The sequence below is a fragment of the Arachis stenosperma genome, chromosome 5 (genome assembly GCF_014773155.1).
Source record: "Arachis stenosperma cultivar V10309 chromosome 5, arast.V10309.gnm1.PFL2, whole genome shotgun sequence".
NCBI classification, from domain to species: domain Eukaryota; kingdom Viridiplantae; phylum Streptophyta; class Magnoliopsida; order Fabales; family Fabaceae; genus Arachis; species Arachis stenosperma.
Genome location: NC_080381.1, coordinates 94748923 through 94769759, shown reverse-complemented (window position 1 = coordinate 94769759; position 20837 = coordinate 94748923). Strand labels below are relative to the sequence as shown.

General features: G+C 37.7%; 1 non-coding gene across 1 annotated transcript; it reads right to left on the bottom strand.

Annotated features, from left to right (window-relative positions):
- Nucleotides 1–20445: 20445 nt before the first annotated feature.
- LOC130984338 (small nucleolar RNA R71) lies at nt 20446–20553 on the bottom strand. Its single transcript, XR_009088279.1, has one exon. It is a non-coding gene; the product is annotated as a small nucleolar RNA R71 (small nucleolar RNA).
- Nucleotides 20554–20837: the final 284 nt, after the last annotated feature.

Sequence of the window (20837 nt, the reverse complement as noted above, 5' to 3'; positions counted from 1 at the left end):
GATTGATAATATGAATTGAGATTGAATGAATATATGTTTGAGATACCTGGGCAGTAGCAAGGGTTGTGGTTCGTCCCACTTGCTCCGGGTCAATGCTTAAGATACTTGGGTAGTAGCAAGGGTTGTGGTTCGTCCCACTTGCTCCAGGTCAGAGATTGTGACGCCTGGGTAGTAGCGGGAGTAGTGGTGAATCCACTCGCTCCAGATTGAGCTTTTAAACACTCGCCTGGGTAGTAGCCGCAGTAGTGGTTATTCCACTGGCTCTGGGTTGAGCGGGTTGTAGCAAGGGGATTGTAGCTCAAACCTACTTGCTCCGCAAGGGGTGTTTCTGTCCAATGGTTAGCTACCAGGACATGTCGGGTTGGCTATATAACCGACAGATGATATCATCAGCCATAGGGCAGGCATACATCATTTGCATATGTTTGAATTGTTTGGGTTTGCCTATTTGTTTTGGATTTCTACATCATATATGCTATATTACCTGATTATGTGCTACTTGTTCCACTTGTACCTTATTTGTGTATTACTTGCCTTTATTGCTTGTGTTTGTACAACTGAGAGGCCCCTTATGCTGGTGTCGGTGGATGTTGGGGGTTGTTCTTGATGAGATGATTTGATGATACGATTGCATGATGATAATGATCATCGAATGAGATAATTTGAGCTCCCTGGGAAGACGCAGTGAAGTGGTTTTACTAGCTTCAGGTGAGAGTATGATGTATTGACACAAAATTGCTGAGGTAGAACAACTGGTGATGGTTTTGTTTATGATTCTGAATCTGATTCGTGGGAGAGTCAGCAAGCTGGGAATCATATGAGATATGAACTAGATTTAGTATCCCCTTACGACAGATGCCTATTTATGGATTAGTGAGAATCTAGGCTGGATACTTGGTGAAAAGGAGTTTAGGATGCTTAGTGAGTTTTTATTGCAGTGCATTGTATTTATTTGGCACTTTTACCGTACTGGGAACCCATAGGCCCGGGGTTCTCATTCCGTATATATCTCTTATTTTTCAGATACAGGTCCAGGTGCTCAGAAGTGAGTTATGGGTCGTCTGAGAGACGGCGAAGATCGTTATTTTCTCTTCCTTGTGTTTTGCTTAGAATCTCTCCACCTTTGCTTTGAAAGGATTATATTATGTATTGTACTCTTTTAAACTTGCCTATAGAGGCTCTTATGTTTCCTTTGGGAGAGATTAGGATATACTGTTGTTAGTTACTTTCATACTGTACCTTAGCCGGCCTAAACTTCGCGGGTCGCAACTAGTGGCTATTTACTTATGTTATATATATATATCCATCTGTTATCTATCTCTTAATCTCCTTTATGCCTTGTCCGTACATCGCTTTCGGCTTCACAGTTTAACTTTTCGTTGTCGAAACGTGAGTGAGACGTCTTCGCGATTTTATTTCTACTCTTTTCAGGCTTCTCGATTAATACTCCTTCGAAATTACCTATATTTATATATTAAAAATCCACCTGAGAGTCGTACCACCGTAATATCATTGACTTATGACTTGAGCATAAGGATTTGAATATTGGGGTGTTACATGTCGTCATCGGTTACTGCTCTGTAATCCATTGCTGTTCCGTGCTCTCCTCTCCGCTTGCATCCGCTACGATGCCCCCCACTTGGTCTGCTGAGGTTCGATTACGGTATCTGTTTGGATTAAGCTTATTTTCTATTATAAATCAAAGAGTCATTTAGCTGAATATGTTCTCTTTGTGTAAAAAGTTAAGCATAGAACTTTTGTTTTAATTCAATTTAGTTTGAAATTAAAAGAGTCATTTAGTTGAACATGTTCTCTCTATGTAAAAAGTTAAGCTAGAAGTTTTATTTTAATTCAATTTAGTTTGAAATTAAGCTAAGTTGTTTTATTGAGCATAATGTTAATGTTAATGGTTGTTTCTTAATTGCTAGTTGGTTTATTTTGTTTCTTAATTGCTAGTTGGTTTAATTTCTAGTTGGTTGATTATCTCAATGGATGTCTTAGTGTTTCACAAAATGAGTATTTAAATCATGGTAAATATTTAGGGACAAAATTTGTTTGATGACTTGGCTGAGGACATTCACAATGGCAGCAGACTTGGAAACAAATTCTGCGACTCTTCTAAGAGCCAAGTCCTTAGGAGTTCCTCAATAGATAAAGAGAGAGCAAACGATGTTGCTGAAGATCAAAGTTGTGGTATGCTTTGTGTTGCATGTTTCTCTTCTTTGATTCTTGTAGTTTGCATTTTGTTTGATGTTAATCAATGTTCTTTTAATTACTTTTGTAGTTACATGTTGATTGAGAATGCTACTTGCTGCAGCAGGTTCTTAGTCGGTAATGGCTTAGCTAGTGTCAACATGTATAGATTTTAAACTTTTAAGTTTTTTGAGTGTCCAAACAATGAATTAATTGATTCTAATTTGAATTTGAATTTAGTTTGGTGCATTTTAAGTTGTAAAATGATGCAAAGCAATGAGTATTACTTTTCTTTATTATGTATATTTTTCTTTAATCAAACCTCAGTGACACAAAAATTTGTCTGTAAATCAAATTTAATGGTAAATGTTCAATTAGTTTTTTTAGTGATTTGATTCAAATAGTTAAACTTATTTATCGACACTAAATTAAAATAGTTGGAACTAATTTCAATGAAACATGAGAAAACTATTGTAAATAAAGATTTATATAATTACAAAAAACTGTTGTGAAAAGTCACAAAAGACAATGGTGTTAAAACTGTTGTCAAAGACAACTACAAAATGGCATGCAATTAAAACTGTTGCAAAAAGAAACACCAAAGGCAACGCTTTTAAACCGTTGTCTTTGTGACTAACAAAACTACAACAGCTTAAAACCTTTGCCTATTCAGTTATGATTTTAAACCGTTACATCATAAAAGACAACGGTTTTAAACTGTTGCCTATTCAGTAACGGTTCTAAACAATTCTTTAAAAATTTTTGTCAAAACCGTTCTCTATGCTAGTAACTGATGACAAGTCATCATATACCCATTTTTCAAGCTAATTTCACTTGTTTTGTTAGCATTTATGCACTTTCTTGCATCCTAAGTAAGTGATTTGGATTGAAAATGCAAAACTTCTTTGAATCAAGCAACCACCATGAATTTAATGTTAATCATTGAGGTTTGAGCTCATTTTAATTGAATTTTAATTGATTTATAAGCCTCTTGAATTTAGTGATACTTTGAGTGGTTGTTTGGTTCATTATAGGTGAAGAAAAGAAAAGAAAAGGAAAAGCGTGGCATAAAAAGTGTAGCCCAAGAAAAGGAAAGCGTGGCCAAAGAGGAGAGAAGCGTGCCGCATTGCATGGGGGAAGCAACATTGCCCTCCACAAGGGCAGAATGCCCTCTAGGAGAGCAACATAGAGAACCAAACAAGAATAGGCAACTCTGCCCTGCCCACTCCAAAGGCAGAGCACAAAATGGTGCCTTGGGACCAAGAGAAAGCAAACTCTGCCCTGCCCTTGTGGAGGGCAGAATCGGGTTCTATAAGGAAGAAAATCAAGGGGAAAATATCAACCATGCATGCTACAAGGTTCGAACAAGGAACCATGAGGAAGCCAAGCTCTAAGACCCATTGCCGTGCCAAGAAGCCAAGAAAATAATCAGCGTGTTTGCCTCCTTCGTGATTCGAACTCGGGCGTGCAATATGGCAACTCTGCCCTGCACTTGGCGCGGGCAGGGCAGCAATTGGACTGGCGCACCACAAACAAAAATCTGGCACACCAACTTTGAATTCTGGCGCACCAAACTCTCGTCCTGGCAGCATCTGACGCGTGCACTCCTCCCCTGGCGCACCAAAGCTTTCCTGCCCTGCCCTTGGCGCGGGCAGGGCAGCGTTTTGCATTCCTGGCGCACCAATTTTCTTCCTGGCGCACCAATCTTCTTCCTGGCAGCACCAAGCGCGCGCACCAACTCAAATCTGGCGCATCAACTTTTCTGCCCTGCCCTTGGCGCGGGCAGGGCAGCCTCTCAAGCACCAAACTCGCGCCAGACTCGCACCATGGCCGCACCAATTGCTAGCACCAAGCATCAATTTTCTGCCCTGCCCTCCATAAGGGCAGGGCAGCCTCCTGGGAGTGACTTTTTGGGCCAAAATTCAAATTAAAAATTCATTTGAATTCATTTCTTCACCAATTCAAAAGCCCATCCAAATCCCATTATCCAAGAATAGAAAGTGTATAAATAGGAGATAGTTTGATGTAATTAGGACCTTTTTAGCTACCTTGAGCTTTTACTTTTACTTTTGATCACTTAGACTTTTACCTTGGCTTTTGAATTTCATTTTTCTTCGAGCTTTCTTGAGAGACTTGTCCGAGAACTAAGAGGATCAAGGGAGAATTGACTGATCTCCTTCCTCATTTCCCTTGGGCAATTCTACTCTCTTGTTTTTGAGTTTTGGGTGTGTGAAATTGGGGAAATTCTGTCCCAATTCCCATTCAAGCTCTTTGCACTTTGTTTTCTGCATATTTCAATTCCAATTCTGTTCATCTATTACTTCTTCTTTAATTTTCTGTCAATTGCTTAGATAATTCAGATCTGGGAAGGAAATTGGGTTATAGGCTCTACTACCTAAGCCCTTGGGATCTTGAGATCATAATTCACTCTTGGTTCTTCTGTGAACCTTTACTGCATTCTATTTTCTTTTTGTTTGAATGATATTTGCTTCTGATTTAAATTCTGCTCAATCAATTGCTACAGTTTACTTAGATCTTGCAATCCCGTTCCTCAATTCCCTTTTATATTCAAGCCATTTATCTTTCTTGCCATTTAAGTTACTGCACTTTAAGTTTCTTGCACTTTAAGTTTCAGTCATTTACTTTCTTGCTCTTTAAGATTCTGCAAATTTACAATTCTGTTCTTTAATTTACTGCACTTTTCCCTTCCCCCTTTACATTTACTGTCATTTACTTCCTGTTAAACACATATCACTCAATCAAAACTTGATTCGCTTGACTAAATCACCCACTAAACTAAAATTGCTCAATCCTTCAATCCCTGTGGGATCGACCTCACTCATGTGAGTTATTATTACTTGATGCGACCCGGTACACTTGCCGGTGAGTTTTGTGTTGGATCGTTTTCCACACATCAAGTTTTTGGCGCCGTTGCCGGGGATTGAAATAGATTGACAATGATTAAGTGAAGTGGAGGTCTAGATTAAGCACATTTCCTTTTCTGTTATGCTAATTCTTACTAACACACTAACTGTTTGAATTTTTGCTTAAACTAACTAAAACCTCGTTCTAGCAATATATTGAAGTTTTGTTAATTTTCAGGGTCTGTGTGTTTATTGTTGTGTGTTTGTATGTCAGGTATAGGAAGATCTTCCCCTATTATCTCAGAAATTGATCAAAGAACTCTTCGGAGAATAAGAAGAGCTGAAAGAGGGAAGAACATTGTTGGAGAAGAAGAATCTGAGGAGGAATTCCAAGACATGGAAGGAGATACCAATCAACCAGGAGGAGAAGGAGCCAACAATAATCAACAACAGAGAAGAGTTTTGGCTTCATACACATTTGCAAATGCTAGGCATTGTGGAAGTAGTATTCTTCCTCCCAATGTCAATGCAAACAACTTTGAACTCAAGCCACAACTCATCACTCTGGTGCAAAACAATTGTTCTTTTGGAGGAGGGCCTTTGGAGGATCCAAACCAACATTTGTCTACTTTCTTGAGAATTTGTGACACAGTAAAAACAAATGGTGTGCCCCTTGATAGCTACAAGTTGCTACTCTTCCCATTCTCTCTCAGGGATAAAGCAACTCAATGGCTAGACACCTTTCCAAAAGAAAGCATCAACACTTGGGATGACTTGGTGAGCAAGTTCCTTGCCAAATTCTATCCACCTCAAAGAGTCCTAAGGTTGAAGACAGAGGTTCAAACATTCACTCAAATGGAGGCCGAGAGCTTATATGAAGCATGGGAGAGATATAAGGCTCTATTGAGGAAATGTCCACCAGAGATGTTCACTGAGTGGGACAAGTTGCAAAACTTCTATGAGGGACTCACTCTTAAAGCTCAAGAAGCTCTTGATCATTCTGCAGGAGGCTCTTTACTGCTCATGAAAACCACAGAGGAAGCTCGAAACCTCATTGATATGGTGGCCAACAACCAATATTTCTTTGCTCATCAAAGACAACGCCAACCATCACAAAGAAGATGAGTAATAGAGTTGGAAGGAGTTGATTCAATTCTAGCCCAGAACAAGATGATGCAGCAGCAGATTCAATAACAATTTGAGCAAATGGCTAAGAGAATTGATGGCTTGCAAGTGGCAGCAGTGAGCACCACAAGCCAACCTCCAACCACTTGGGTGCAAAGTGAAGAAACTCAAGAAGAGCAACAACAAGAGCAGGTTCAATACATGCACAACCAAAATCCTGGAACAAATGAAGTCTATGGAGATACTTACAATCCATCTTGGAAGAACCACCCCAACCTCAGATGGGGAGACAACCATAACCAAAACCAACAACCATGGCAAAGAAACACAAGCCAAAACAATTGGAAAAACACAAACCATAACCCCCAGCCAAACACTAACCAAAATACATACAGGAAACCACAAAACAACTACCCAAATTCTAACCAATACCCAACCAATAGCCACCCAACTAACCAAAACACCTATCCTCATCCATCAACACCCCAAAATCAACCCATCTCACAAGACTCACAGAGAATCACCAATCTAGAGCTGCTCATGGAGAAACTGATGAAGAACCAAGAGTTGACAACCAAGAATCAAGAAGCCTCCATGAAGAACCTAGAGAGGCAGATTGGACAAATCTCTAAGAAGATCTCTGTTGAAAAACCATCAAGTTCACTACCTAGTGACACCATCCCCAACCCAAAGGAAGAATGCAAGGTGGTGCAACTAAGAAGTGGAAGAGTGTTAACAGATGGTAGCCAAGGAGCAACAAAGAAGCTTATGGAGAATGACACTGAGCCAACAAAGAATGATGAAGCCATCAACAAAGACACAATAAGCAAGAGTGCTCCAGAACAATTCACAGAGGAAGACAACAAGCCACAGAATTTGAAGAAAGGAAAGAAAATCATGGAAGAACCAATTCCAAAACAGCATCAAGTGGAGAAGAGCTCAACAACACCACTACCTTATCCACAGAGATTTCACAAGGAAACAAAGGACCAGTACTTCCACAAATTTCTTGAGACTTTCAAGAAGTTGGAAATCAACATACCTTTGGCAGAGGCTTTGGAGCAAATGCCCCTGTATGCTAAGTTTCTAAAGGAGCTCATTAACAAGAAAAGACAGTGGAATGAGAAGGAAACAGTGATACTTAGTGAGGAATGTAGTGCACTCATTAAAAAGGGACTCCCTCCCAAGCTTGAAGACCCTGGAGGTTTCTTCTTACCATGCACTATTGGGAACCTATTCATTAACAAGGGGATGTGCGATCTAGGAGCAAGCATAAATCTAATCCCATATTCTCTAGTGAAAAAGCTTGGCATAGAGGAGGTGAAACCAACAGAGATGACTTTGGAATTGGTGGATCAATCAATAGTCTATCCTAAGGGGCTGATTGAGAACCTTTTAGTTAAGGTTGGCAAGTTCATCTATCCGGCAGACTTTGTGATCCTGGATTCTTCAGAAAATGGAAATGACTCCATAATACTTGGTCGACCATTTTTGGCCACTGCTAGAGCCATTGTGGACATGGAGCAAGGAGAGTTAACCCTTAGGATGCATGAGGAGAGCATCATCCTGAAAGTCTTCCCAGAATTACAAAGGGAGGAAGAAACAAGCAAAATGAGTGATGATCTCCCTCCAAAGCAATCAACTGAAAAGGAAGTGGAACAGAAAAACAAACAGATGCAAGAAGAAAAAGGGATTCACAAGGAAGCAGGGGCGATCGGCAAGAAGGAAGGCATCACAACTCAAGTAACTGTCAAGAAAGGAAGATCAACAAGCAAGAAAAAGGTGAAGAATAAGAAAAAGGCTCACAAAGGATGGAAGAACAAGAAAATCCCAACTGAAGGGTTTTCTAAGGGTGATAAGGTGCAACTAGTATATCAACAGCAAGGAGCAAAAGATTATTACACTGTCAACCAAATACTTTCTCTTGAGCACATGGAAATTGAACATCAAAGCACACAGAGAAAGCTGACAGTGAGAGGTGACAAATTGAGACATCACTAACATCAACCACCTTAAAGGGAAGATGTCAAGCTAATGACAATAAAAGAGCGCTTGTTGGGAGGCAACCCAACCTGAGGTAGTTTCTTTTCATAGCTTTTCAATAAAAATGTTGAGTAATTGTTGTGCATTGCAAGGAGCTAAGTTTGGTGTTGCACACCAAAACAATTTGAGGGAGAATGAAAACTTCTAAGTTTGGTGTTCCACCAAAAATATCATTTAATACATTCTCACCTCTTGCATGATTCTAACTCCAAGCAATCAACCACATTATTCAACTGTTAAAATGTTTTCTACCTTTAATTCCATTAACCTTTAGCAAGGATACATGGTTTCAAATATGGTTAACTTGGTACATCTGAGACAGTGGCAAAACAATTAAGTTTTGTGTTCACACACCAAAACAAATCCTGAAACCACACTCAGTTCATACAAACTAACCATATAACTAAAGGCTTGAGAAGCAAGCAACTTTGAGAACTATACAGGATATGAGCCAACATTTGAAGACACTATGCAGTTTAACTCAAAGAGAACACAACAGAAGGAAGAATCAAAGGGCTGCAACTTCAAAGGTTGTATCTGAACTTAATCTTTGCTGCTGTGTGTTGTTTTGAACATGGGAACCATAGTATGTCTTGCTAAAATGTTTATCTAGCTGCAAGTGAAATTGTTTGTTACAAATGATAAGTCTGCATAGTGCTTGTATCCATCACTTAGCTTTAAATATTGCTTTGTTTCCCATATGCCTAAATAAAAGAGTTTGGTTTGAATTGAAAAGTAAAATATCCAATGTTGCATAAGTATGAATGGAAGTTGGTGGTGGTACATGTGTTTGATTAAATGCATGACTCATGAAATAAGCGTTGCATAATATCATTCTCATTCAATTGTGAGTTAGCTTGCTGTTATAAAAACTCCTATCAAGAATGAAACAACCCTTGGTAACAAAAACAGAAAGGCAAGGAAGAAAGAAAAAGCCAAAATGGCAAGAAAAACAAAGAATAAAGGTTGGACACCAATAGCTTGGACCTAGGACATATGCCTGTGGTGTTCTTGTACTAAGATCTGCTTGGATGAGTAAATTCTAAGGGGTATTTTAAAACCCGGTCACTTAGATCAACTGATTTGGGATGGCCAATTGAAAATCCACAATAAAGAGCAACTTAGATACAAAGCACTTAGTGATCCAAAGAGATGCTGGGCATCAATGATCCTAGGAAGAATTAGTGAGCCAAGTGTCTGTGGTGGAAAGGTGTTGAGCAAAAGAAAAGAAAATAAAGCCAAAGGCTATGCTGCAACATTTAACACCAAACCTCTTAAAGAACAATAAGCTTGATAAGCATTATAAGCCAAGAAAAGTTAGCAAGGGTAGAATCAAAAAGTGAGTCATCTAACAGCAAGTTTAGCAAGCCTTTGAAGAAAGATATGCATTATGTAACAGCAACAATAATTGAGTTGTCATTGTCTGCATAAATGCCCCATAGATTGAAGTTCTGCTATCTGCATAATAAGGATATGCATTCTTTTCTTATTCATTTCATTTACTCTTAGTTTTGATGCTTGCTTGGGGACAAGCAAGGTTTAAGTTTGGTGTTGTGATGACAAGTCATCATATACCCATTTTTCAAGCTAATTTCACTTGTTTTGTTAGCATTTATGCACTTTCTTGCATCCTAAGTAAGTGATTTGGATTGAAAATGCATAACTTCTTTGAATCAAGCAACCACCATGAATTTAATGTTAATCATTGAGGTTTGAGCTCATTTTAATTGAATTTTAATTGATTTATAAGCCTCTTGAATTTAGTGATACTTTGAGTGGTTGTTTGGTTCATTATAGGTGAAGAAAAGAAAAGAAAAGGAAAAGCGTGGCATAAAAAGTGTAGCCCAAGAAAAGGAAAGCGTGGCCAAAGAGGAGAGAAGCGTGCCGCATTGCATGGGGGAAGCAACATTGCCCTCCACAAGGGCAGAATGCCCTCTAGGAGAGCAACATAGAGAACCAAACAAGAATAGGAAACTCTGCCCTGCCCACTCCAAAGGCAGAGCACAAAATGGTGCCTTGGGACCAAGAGAAAGCAAACTCTGCCCTGCCCTTGTGGAGGGCAGAATCGGGTTCTATAAGGAAGAAAATCAAGGGGAAAATATCAACCATGCATGCTACAAGGTTCGAACAAGGAACCATGAGGAAGCCAAGCTCTAAGACCCATTGCCGTGCCAAGAAGCCAAGAAAATAATCAGCGTGTTTGCCTCCTCCGTGATTCGAACTCGGGCGTGCAATATGGCAACTCTGCCCTGCCCTTGGCGCGGGCAGGGCAACAATTGGACTGGCGCACCACAAACAAAAATCTGGCGCACCAACTTTGAATTCTGGCGCACCAAACTCTCGTCCTGGCAGCATCTGACGCGCGCACTCCTCCCCTGGCGCACCAAAGCTTTCCTGCCCTGCCCTTGGCGCGGGCAGGGCAGCGTTTTGCATTCCTGGCGCACCAATTTTCTTCCTGGCGCACCAATCTTCTTTCTGGCAGCACCAAGCGCGCGCACCAACTCAAATCTGGCGCATCAACTTTTCTGCCCTGCCCTTGGCGCGGGCAGGGCAGCCTCTCAAGCACCAAACTCGCGCCAGACTCGCACCATGGCCGCACCAATTGCTAGCACCAAGCATCAATTTTCTGCCCTGCCCTCCATAAGGGCAGGGCAGCCTCCTGGGAGTGACTTTTTGGGCCAAAATTCAAATTAAAAATTCATTTGAATTCATTTCTTCACCAATTTAAAAGCCCATCCAAATCCCATTATCCAAGAATAGAAAGTGTATAAATAGGAGATAGTTTGATGTAATTAGGACCTTTTTAGCTACCTTGAGCTTTTACTTTTACTTTTGATCACTTAGACTTTTACCTTGGCTTTTGAATTTCATTTTTCTTCGAGCTTTCTTGAGAGACTTGTCCGAGAACTAAGAGGATCAAGGGAGAATTGACTGATCTCCTTCCTCATTTCCCTTGGGCAATTCTACTCTCTTGTTTTTGAGTTTTGGGTGTGTGAAATTGGGGAAATTCTGTCCCAATTCCCATTCAAGCTCTTTGCACTTTGTTTTCTGCATAATTCAATTCCAATTCTGTTCATCTATTACTTCTTCTTTAATTTTCTGTCAATTGCTTAGATAATTCAGATCTGGGAAGGAAATTGGGTTTTAGGCTCTGCTACCTAAGCCCTTGGGATCCTGAGATCATAATTCACTCTTGGTTCTTCTGTGAACCTTTACTGCATTCTATTTTCTTTTTGTTTGAATGATATTTGCTTCTGATTTAAATTCTGCTCAATCAATTGCTGCAATTTACTTAGATCTTGCAATCCCGTTCCTCAATTCCCTTTTATATTCAAGCCATTTATCTTTCTTGCCATTTAAGTTACTGCACTTTAAGTTTCTTGCACTTTAAGTTTCAGTCATTTACTTTCTTGCTCTTTAAGATTCTGCAAATTTACAATTCTGTTCTTTAATTTACTGCACTTTTCCCTTCCCCCTTTACATTTACTGTCATTTACTTCCTGTTAAACACATATCACTCAATCAAAACTTGATTCGCTTGACTAAATCACCCACTAAACTAAAATTGCTCAATCCTTCAATCCCTGTGGGATCGACCTCACTCATGTGAGTTATTATTACTTGATGCGACCCGGTACACTTGCCGGTGAGTTTTGTGTTGGATCATTTTCCACACATCAGTAACTGTGGCATCGGTTTTTTAGTTGTTTTTGCCTTAGATAAAAAACCGTTGCCTTTGAGCATTGGTAACGGCTGTATATACCACATGTGAAAATCGTTGCCAAACCGTTGCCTAAGTTTTAGGAGCGGTTTTTCGATCTATGGCAACGGTTTTTGACCGTTGCGAAAACCCTTATTTGTTGTAGTGCCATGAGCAATTAGATCAAGAAATTGGGCAATTATTCAAGCTTAGAGAGATTGGCTTGCCAAGGAATTGGGATTCAATCATCTAAGATTGCCAAGAGATCAATGAGTTGCATGGACTGAGAAAGAGATTAAAATGAACTTGATCCAAAGAATACAACATCTCCTAAACCCAATGAGCTTCCCCATTCTCATCCTCCCATTCTCTATATTCTGTTGTTTACTTTGATGTTCATTATCCCCATCCCCATTTACTTTTCTGCAATTTACTTTATGCCATTTACATTCAGCTATTTACTTTTCCGTCATTTACATTTCTTGCTATTTATTTTTCCCGCCATTTAAATTTCTACAAATCTCAACTCAATTCTGTTTAGTTCAACTAGAACATTTCTCTGATTAAAGTTGCTCAACCAATCAATTCCTATGGCATTCGACCTCACTCTATTGTGAGTTTCTACTTGACGACAATTTGGTATACTTGCCGAAGAAAATTTGTAGCGATACAGATTTCATGCATCACCTTTATCCCCCTCTTCATTCGAGTACTCTTCTTTTATTCTCCTCTCCCTCACCTTTTTCATCTTCTTTTTTTCCTTTTTGCTCGAGGACGAGCAAACCTTTTAAGTTTGGTGTGGAAGGAGTCTTGTTCTCTCATTCAAATTCGAACCCCATGGCTCCAAGAAGTGGAAAAACCGCTCCAATAAACAAGAAAGAAGATGACCCAATAGTTGTCTTCAAACCTGTCAGATTCTACACTAAGCAACATGAAGACCATTATCACAAAGTAATAAGTAAGGGGCCAGTAATTCCTGAGGCAAGATTCGAATTAGGAGAAGATGAATGCCCAAAGATCCAAGAGTAAATTCGAAAGAGAGGCTAGGAGATTCTAGCCAATCCTGAGATCAGTGTTAGAATCAATATGATCCATGAATTCTATGCAAATCTGTGGATGACAGATAAGTAAAAGAAAGATGGAACAACATTCCATACTTTTCGCACCATGGTCAAGCGGAAGATCCTCTGTTTTCATCTTGATAGGGTGATAGAGTTCTTTAATTACCCTTGCAAAAAGATGACCCTGATTCCTACAATAGAAGGGTGGTAGCTAATCCAAAGCTGGACCAAGTCCTAGAGGACATATGCCTGCCTGTAACTCAATGGATTGAGGATGCAAAAGGCAAGCCAAGCCAGCTGAAAAGAATGGACCTCAAGCCAATTGCTAGAGGATGGCTAGACTTCATTGGGCGTTCTATACTCCCTACTAGTAATAGCTCAGAAGTCACTATTCCAAGAGCTGTGATGATTCATTGCATCATGATGGGGAATGAGGTAGAAGTTCAGTAAATAATCCCCCATGAGATGTACAAGTTTGCAAACAAGATCTCTACTTAAGCCAGGCTGGCCTATCCAAATCTTATCTTTCGCCTGTGCCAAGAGGCTTAAGTCACGATTCATGTAGACACATTTATTCCAGTGGAAAGCCCAATTACCAAGCAGGTGATGGAGAGCTCCAAGATACCAGAGGATCATCCCAAAAGGAAGGCACCTGAGCCTCCAATCGAATATTAGGATCAGTTGAAAGCATCTGTGATGCAACTATAAACCACCTTGGATAAACTAAGAGAGAAGCAGAAAGATTAGACTAGCATGATTTGCAAACTGGACAAGGAACAAGAGAAGCAAGGGCGTGAGATAGAAGAGTTGAAGCGCCAGAAGCTCTCCCCTGAAGAGCCCAGCGTCCCCCATACTTAAGGTGGTTGAGTTCCACCCCTATATTTCTGTTATTCTAATTCTTGTTTCTCATATTTAGTTTTACATGATCACTAGTAGTATTTAAGTCTTTATTTTTATTTTTCTGCCTTTTAATTTAAGAGTTGCATAAGCATTAGTAATAATTAAATTTTATTTTCCAATTAGCTATAAAATATTCCTCTTATCATCATTAAACATGAATAAAATAGTGATTTTTTAGAAGGATTAGAGATGCATAAATTTTTGTGTTATATAATAAGAATAGTGAATTATTTTGATATGGTGGCTAATGAGTCCATATTTGATGAGATATTTTTTCTTTATTTGAATGGATTTCATCACATAAACTCACACTTATTTACCAAAATAGCATACTTTTGTGTTTGATCCCTAAATTGAACCTAAATATGCAAACATGTGTTTTTATGCTTAAATTAAGCAATTTAATCCCACTTTTATTCCATTCAATGCCATTATATGTTTGTTGAGTGATTTCAGGTCTTAGAGGCAATAATGGTTTAGTAGAAGTGGAAGAAAGCATGCAAAAAAGGAGAAAACATGAAGAAATCAAAGGAGAGAAGCATTTCAGCCTGTTCCCACGCACACCTTCTATGCCTACGCACAAGGGTCAAAATCAGCACCTGTGCCCACGCACAGGAGGAAAATCAGCATGTGTGCGTACGCACAAGTATCAGCGCGTGACCTCATTAATGCAAATCCTTGGGGGCGATTTCTGGGCCTCCAGAGCCCAATTTTTGGACTTTCTGAAGCTGATTCTTGCTATATCAAAGGGGCCCTCTTTCCATGTGAAAGGGGCGGAGCAATTAGGATTACTTTAGCATCATATAGTTCATTTTCTAGAGAGGGAAGCTCCACCTTCTCTCTAGAACTTAGGGTATTTAGTTTAATTTCTTTATAGTTTCTACTTTTAATTCTTATTTTCATCTAGTTTCTTCTACCTTTGCTTATTCTATTTTCTTAATTTCCTTAGTTTATCTTGTTACTTTCTCATTTTGGTTACTTTTTATGTTAATGCAGATTCTCGTTATTTTTATTTACATTTAATGCAATTTTTGTTTTCATGTTAATTGTTGCTTCCTTTAATTGTTATTGTTATTTTCTTGCTTTTGGTATCTTTAGAATTTATTTTAAATGTAATTTAATATTATTTTATTTTCGTGCACACCAAGTGTTTCATAAAAAATGCTTGGCTTAGTTTCTACTTAGTTTTTCTTCACTCTTGGCTTGGGATTGATGACTTTGGTGACCATTGAGTCATTGATATCCAATCTTTTTTGATATGTTAAAGTATTTAGTTGATTTGGTTTCCCTTGACTCTAAGTGACCTAATAGTGTTGACTTAGGACTTAGGGATTGGAATCAACTATACCTATTTGACTTATCCTCGATGTAAGGTTGACTAAGTAGAATTAACTCTTCATAATCATCATGTGTTTGTGGTCAATGACTAGGATAGATAACCTTAGCTCTTAATTACTTGCGAAGAGGTTTTCTTGCATTTGAATTTTTCTTTCCTTGCATTTTATTGCTTTGACTTTTAAATCCTTGCATGTTCATTTAATTTCTTGAAATTTACATTCCTTGCCTCTTTTGCAATCCCAATTCCTCATGCTCTCTCATAGCCAAAAATTGTACATTTCATTGCAACTCCTAGGGAAGACGACCCGGGATCTAAATACTCTCGATTATTGTGTTTTGATTGTGACATCCTTTGGATTAAACATTTGATTATGAGAATTCATTGTTGGTTTGGACAATGCTTCTAACAAAATGATTCTTGTTTTGATTGATTCTGAAGTAACAATAAGTCTCGTTATCAGTGGCATTGCTTTAGTTTTCTAAATGTATGAATGAACATTGCATATTTGAAATTGAAATTAAGAATGTTGGCTCCTGAAAGAATGATGCAAAAGGAGAAGTATTATTGGTAATCTAAAAAATCCAAAAATTGATTCTTGAAGCAAGAAAAAGCAAGAAAGGAAAAAGCCTGTTGCAATAAAATCAATATATATATATATATATATATATATATATATATATATATATATATATATATATATATATATATGTGCATGCGAAAAAAAAAAGCAGAAAAAGTAAGCAATAGAAAAAGGCCAATAGCTCTTTAAACCAAAAGGAAAGAGCAAGGATCCAAGACTTTGAACATCAATGGTTGGGAGGGCCTATAAGAAACAAAATCTTGGCCTAAGCACTCTGATGAGCAGATAATTTATACACTTTTTGGCATTGTTTTTACATAGTTTTTAGTATGCTTTAGTTACTTTTTATTATATTTTATTAGTTTTTATCAAAAAATCACATTTCTGGACTTTACTATAAGTTTGTGTGTTTTTCTGTAATTTCAGGTATTTTCTCGCTGAAATTGAGGGACCTAAGCAAAAGTCTGATTCAGAGGCTGAGAAAGGACTGCAGATGCTATTGGATTCTGACCCTCCTCCACTCAAAGTAAATTTTTTGGAGCTACAGAAGCCCACTTGGCGTGCTCTTGATTGAGTTAGATAGTAGACATCTTGGGCTTTCCAGCAATGTGAAATAGTCCATACTTTGCCCGAGATTTGATGGCCCAAACTGGCGTCCAAACACTCACCAAAGACCCTTTTTTTGGCGTAAAACGCCATAACTGGCACCAGAACTGGAGTTAAACGCCCAAATTGGCATCCAAGCTTGCATTTAACTCTAGAAAAGGCCTATGCATGGGTAAAGCTCAATGCTCAGCCCAAGCACACACCATGTGGGTCCTGGAAGTGGATTTCTGCACCATCTGCACTTATTACTTATTTTCTGTAAACCTAAGTTACTAATTTAGTATAAATAGCACTTTTTCCTATTGTATCTTTATCTTTAGATTGGGATATCTTTTGGATCATCTTTTGATCTTGGGATCACTTTTGTGCAACTTTTCATATTCGGGGAAGCTGGCTATTCGGCCATGCCTAGACCTTTTTCTCTTATGTATTTTCCAACGGTGGAGTTTCTACACATCATAGATTAATGTGTGGAGATCTGCTATTATTCATGAATTAATGCAAGTACTATTGTTTTTCTTTAAATTCATGCCTACTTCTTCTCCAAGATATACTCTCGTACTTAATTCAGTTAAGTCAGAATGAAGGGGTGACCCGTGACAATCACCCACTATCTTCGTTACTCGCTTAGCCAAGGTCTGCGTGCCTGACAACCACAAGCGATCTACATGATGTTCAACGTAGTCATTGGATGACAGCCAGAGTATAGTCTCTTAGGTCTTTGATCCACGGACCAAGTCTGTGAGGTTAGAACATTCGTGGTATAGGCTAGAACCAATTGGCAGCATTCTTGAGATCCGAAAAGTCTAAACCTTGTCTGTGGTATTTCGAGTAGGATCTGGGATGGGATGACTGTGTCGAGCTTCAAACACACGAATGTTGGGTGCAGTGACAGTGTGCAAAAGGATAGAGAGATCCTATTCTGACACAAGTGAGAACCGACAGATGATTAGCCGTACGGTAGCTGTGCCTGGTATTTTTCATCCGAGACGAGAAATCTAACAGTTGATTAGCCATACAGAAACTGTAGCCTGGACCATTTTCACTGAGAGGATGGATGGTAGCTATTGACAATGGTGATCCACCAGTATACAGCTTGCCATGGAAGGGAGCACGCCTTATTGGATGAAGACAATAGGAAAGCAGAGGTTCAGAAGCAACAAAGCATCTCCAAACGCTTATCTGAAATTCCCACAATTGAATTACATAAGTATCTTTATTTTAATTTATGTTTTATTTATCTTTCAATTATCAAAACTGATAATTAATTGAATCTGCCTGACTAAGATTTAGAGGATGACCATAGCTTGCTTCAAGCCGGCAATCTCCGTGGGATCGACCCTTACTCGCGTAAGGTTTTATTACTTGGACGACCCAGTGCACTTGCTGGTTATTTCTACCGGAGTTGTGAAAAGTGTGATTACAATTTTGTGCACCAAGTTTTTGGCGCTGTTGCCGGGGATTGTTCGAGTTTGGACAACTGACGGTTCATCTTGTTGCTTAGATTGGGTAATTTTATTTTATGTTTAAGCTTTTATTTTTATTTTTATTTTCGAAAAATACAAAAAAAAATTAAAATCATAAAAACCAAAAAACATTTTGTGTTTCTTGTTTGAGTCTAGTGCCAAATTTTAAGTTTGGTGCCTTGCATGTCTTTAATCTTTCTTAGATTTTCGAAAATTAATCATGTGTTCTTTCTTGATCTTCAAGTTGTTCTTCATGATTTTCTTCGTTTAATCTTATGATTTTCTTGTTTTGTGTTTTATGTTGTTTTTCATATGCATTTTTTAATCCATAGTGTTTAAACATTCAAAATTTATAAGTTTGGTGTCTTGCATGTCTTAATTTTCTTAAAAATTTTCAAAAATATGTTCTTGATGTTCATCTTGAACTTCAAAGTGTTCTTGGTGTTCATCTTGACATTCAAAATGTTCTTGCATGCATTATTTATTTTGATCTTAAACTTTTATGTTTTGTTTCATTTTGTTGATTTTCTCTCTCCTCATTAAAAAGTCAAAAATAAAAAAATATCTTTTCCTTTTTCTTCTCATAATTTTGGAAATTTTGAGTTGAATTGGTCAAAAATTTTTTAAATTTAGTTGTTTCTTGTTAGTCAAGTCAAAATTTCAAATAAAAAAAATTTACATATCTTTTCAGTAAATAATACAAAGAAATGAAGGATCAGAACAAAAAGCAGAGGAATCACAGAGAAAAAGAGCTCACTGGCGTTAAAACGCCAGTAAAGAGGCATTTTGGGCGTTAAACGCCAGAATGGCTAGCATTCTGGGCGTTTAACGCCAGAAATGGCAACATTTTGGGTGTTCAAAAAAACGCCAAGTAAAGAAGGATTCCTGGCGATTAACGCCAGCCAGGGTATCTGGCTGGGCGTTAAACACCCAAAGAGGCAGTCAGGTGGGCGTTAAACGCCAGAATGGATAGCATTCTGGGTGTTTAACACCAGGATGACACAAGGGAGGTAATTTTGTTTCCAACTCGATTTTTTTCAATTTTTCATGTTTTAATTCATAACTTTTTGCATCAAACATATTTTGAACGTTCATCTTTCAATTTCTTTTTTCAAAAATTAATAATCTTTCCAAATCTTTTTAATTCATCCCTTTTAAATTTTAAAATCTTATCTTTTTCATATAATCTTTTATCAATCATATCTTTCTATCTTATCTTTTTTCATTTTTTTTATGTTTTCAAAAGCTTTAAAACTAATTTTTCAAAATCTTTTTCTTAATTTTATTTCATATTTTCGAAAATCTTTGCTAACAATTAATGTTTTTATTCAAAAATGTCAAGTTTATTACTTTCTTGGTAAGAAAGGTTCAATCTTTGAATTCTAGAATCATATCTTTTAGTTTCTTGTTAGTCAAGTCATCAACTTTAATTTTAAAAATCAAACCTTTTTAATTTCTTTTTCAACTCTTTTTCAAAATAAATTTCAATCATATCTTTTAAAATTCTAATTTCAAAATCTTTTTCTAACTTCTTATCTTTTCAAAAATTTATTTTCAAATATTTTTCAACTAACTACTTGAATTGTTTGTTTTAATTTTAAAAAAGTTTACTATTTCTTATCCTTTTCAAAACCACCTAACTACTTTTCCACTTCTAATTTTTGAAAATCACCAACCATTTTTTTAAAATCTTTTTAATTAACTAATTGTTTTAGTTTTTAATTTTCTTCTATTTCTTTTTCAAATTATCGAAACTAACTTAATTAATTAAATAAAAATAAAAATATTTTTCTTCTCCCTCTTTTTAAAAATCAAATACTCTCTCTCTCATCTCTTTCTATTTATTTTATTTAAGTACTAACACTTCTCATCTAATAATTCGAATCCTCTTTCTCCCTCTGTGTTCGAATTCTTCTTCTTCTTTCTCTACCTCATGCTCCTATTCTTCTTTTCTTCTGACACATAAAGGAATCTCTATACTATGACATAGAGGATTCTAATACTCTCTTTTGTTCTCTTCTTTTTCATATGAGCAGGAACAAGGATAAGGACATTCTTGTTAAAGCTGATCCTAAACCTGAAAGGACTCTGAAGAGGAAGCTAAGAGAAGCTAAAGCACAACACTCCGGAGAGGACCTTACAGAAAATCTTGAAAAAGAAGCAGACATGGAAGCCGAACCCAACAATAATGCTAGAGATGCGAGGAAGATGCTTGGTGACTATACTACACCAACTTCCAACTTCTATAGAAGAAGCATCTCAATTCTTACCATTGGAGCAAACAACTTTGAGCTTAAGCCTCAATTAGTTTCTCCGATGCAGTAGAATTGCAAGTTTCATGGACTTCCATCAGAAGATCCTCATCAGTTCTTAGCTGAATTCTTGCAGATCTGTGATATTTAAGACCAATGGGGTTGACCCCGAGGTCTATAGACTTATGCTTTTCCCCTTTGCTGTAAGGGACAGACTAGGACATGGTTGGACTCACAACCTATAGAAAGCCTGAACTCTTGGGATAAGTTGGTTACTGCTTTCTTGGCCAAATTTTTTCCACATCAAAAGCTGAGCAAGCTTAGAGTGGATGTCCAAACCTTCAGACAGAAAGAAGGTGAATCCCTTTATGAAGCTTGGGAAAGATACAAGCAATTAACCAGAAGGTGTCCTTCTGACATGCTTTCAGAATGGAGCATCTTGGATATATTTTATGATGGTCTATCTGAATTGTCCAAGATGTCATTGGACCATTCTTCTGGTGGATTTCTTCAACTGAAGAGAACCCCTGCTGAAGTTCAGAAACTCATTGAGGTAGTTGCAAATAATCAACTCATGTACCATTTTGAAAGAAATCCTGTGAGTAATAGGATGACTCAGAAGAAATGAGTTCTTGAGATTGATGCTCTGAATACCATATTGGCTTAGAATAAAATATTGATTCAGCAAGTCAATATGATTTCTCAAAA